Here is a 2566-nt window from a genome sequence, read left to right as displayed (position 1 = left end):
GTCTCTGGCTGCAGGCGGACGGCTGCTGCAGCAAGGCTTCATGGGTCGCGGTGGAGGTCTCCATCGCGGGCAACACAGCCCTGGCCCGCGGTTGGCAGACGTTCGCCCGCGCGCGCGACCTGGGCAGGCGGTGCTCCCTCCTTCAAGTATGACGACGACGGGACCCTCTACGTGAGGGTATTCGGGGAAGATGGTCGCCGCGTCGGATGCTACCCTGGGGACAATGACGGCGGCGAGGTACTCGGCCTTGGCGACGGCCGTGACGAGGGTGAAGGTGAACTCACTCTCGGCGCCGGCCGCGGCTCGTCTAGCTATGGCAGCCCCTCCTCCGGCAACAGCTCCAGCAGCGGCGGCTATGATCAGCCGCCGTGCCTGCTTCGAGGGCGGTAGCGGGTCGTCTCATCGCCGCGCCCCAGTGAAGTGCGAGGAAGGGTCTGGCTGAGTCCAAGAGGGCGCCGAGGGCCTACCATCGCGAGCCGCTGCGGGGGCGCGCGCAACTTTTGTTTTGTTCTCTCCTTTCTTCCTGCATTTCAAAAAGAAACAAGTATGGGGCCCTGCAAGGGTGTGTAACGAACCGTGGTTTCTAAGTCGCTATGTTATGTTTATTGTTCATGTGTCGTGTTGTGGCATTCGTGCTTTATGTAGGTGCATGGGGATAACTTAACTTGGTGCGCCTGGGGTAGTTCCACGTCTCATGGTGCGGCTTCTGGGACCCGCTGACACCTCCCAGCCGCTGGCTCAGGAGTTGTTGACCTCAGGAGTCGTTGTAAGGCCGCAGAATTTTGTTAGGTCATCCGTTGGGTGCTTATCCTTCTCTGTACGAGGCCCCAGCCATGGGCTAGTCACGGCCTAGTGCAGCACGTCGCGGTACCCATGGGGCACGGACTTAGGAAGAAGCGCCAAGCACGAGCTTGATCGAGGGTGCCTTGCGAATGTTAGGAGAGCCGGAGCTCTCGAGCGACAGAGCTTCGGCGAGGTGTGTTCGTGGTTGGGCTAGCCCAGTGTGCGCACATACCTGCCGAGCCCCCGCACGAGGCGCGTGAGGGAAAGCGTCGGGCAACTGCCGCCCTCCCAGGCGTAAAACAAGGAAAGAGCGAATAGGCAGCAAAAGGAAAGGAAAACCCATCCGAGCAATCGATAGAGAACACCAGAACTCCAAATTCCATAAAAAAGGGGCAAACCAACTACAGAAAGCAAATGAATAGCAGCGTCCGGCACCTAGTCTAGTCTTCTCACCAGCGCGGAGCTAAGTGCTACCACTAGGACGTGGGAGGGAGCCCCTGAGGCCCGAGGGCGGCACTCCTGAGACTCCGGGGCGTGTACAGCCCCACTCATTATTATGTGAGAGTGTCACAAGCGGAGACCTTCACAGGCACCGGGCCTTGCTTCACAGGCGCTGGGCCTTGCTTCATGGGTAGAACTTCCGGAGGTGCTGGATGTTCTAGGCGTTCTGGATGGGGACCCCATCCCGCGTCTCCAGGAGCCCGGCGCCAGGCCTGGAGACATGGGCAACCATAACGGGCCCTCCCACACGGGCGAGAGCTTATGCAGCCCTTCCCTGGAGAGCACCCGCCTTAGGACGAGGTCACCCACCTCGAGCGTCCTGGAGCGGATGCTGCAGTAGTGATACCGTCACAGCGCCTGCTGGTATCTTGCCGCTCGGAGCGTGGCTTCACGGCGGCGTTCCTCCCCTAGCACAAGGTCCATCCCCCGCATGGCATCCTACTGCGTTTTATCAAACGCCAAGACCCGCGCAGAGAAATGCTTGACCTCGTGAGGGAGAACTGCTTCTGCTCCGTAGACGAGGAAGAACGGGGTCTTGCATGTTGGCTTGGTGGTGGTGATGCGGATGGACCACAGCACAGACTGGAGCTCGTCGTTCCAGCCCCTGCCGCAGGCCTCGAGCTTCTTTTTGAAGGTCCTGGTCTTGAGGCCTCTCAGGACTTCCGCGTTGGCGCGTTCAGCTTGGCCATTGCTCCTGGGGTGTGCCACCGAAGCGTTGCAGATCTGCGTTCCAAGGTTAGCATAATATGTCTTGAATAGATTGCTAGTGAACTGCGAGCCGTTGTCGGTGATGATGCGGTTAGGGACCCCGAACCGGCTCACGAGGCCCTTGATGAACTTAACTGCTAACCCGGCCGGGATGGTGCAGACGGCCTCCACCTCTGCCCACTTGGTGAACTTGTCGATGGCGACGTAGAGGTAGCGGTAGCCCCCAGGCGCTCGAGGGAACGGGCCTAGGATATCCAGACCCCAGACTGCGAATGGCCACGAGAGCAGGATGGTCTGGAGGCCCTGAGCTGGCTGATGGATCTGCTTGGCGTGGAATTGGCAGGCCTCGCAGGACCTCACCAGCTCGGTCGCATCGTTGAGTGCCATAGGCTAGTAGAACCCGCTGCGGAACGCTTTACCGATCAGGGTACATGACGACGAGTGGTTCCTGCAGTCTCCGCCATGTATGTCAGCTAGCAACTTGATCCCCTGCTCCCTAGAGATGCATCGCAAGGAAACATCATTTGGCCGCTTCCTATATAGCTCACCGTCCTGGATGCAGTATGTCTTAGCC

Source organism: Aegilops tauschii, chromosome 4, assembly GCF_002575655.3.
Source record: "Aegilops tauschii subsp. strangulata cultivar AL8/78 chromosome 4, Aet v6.0, whole genome shotgun sequence".
Classification (NCBI taxonomy): domain Eukaryota; kingdom Viridiplantae; phylum Streptophyta; class Magnoliopsida; order Poales; family Poaceae; genus Aegilops; species Aegilops tauschii.
Note: the sequence above shows the minus strand (reverse complement) of the source record.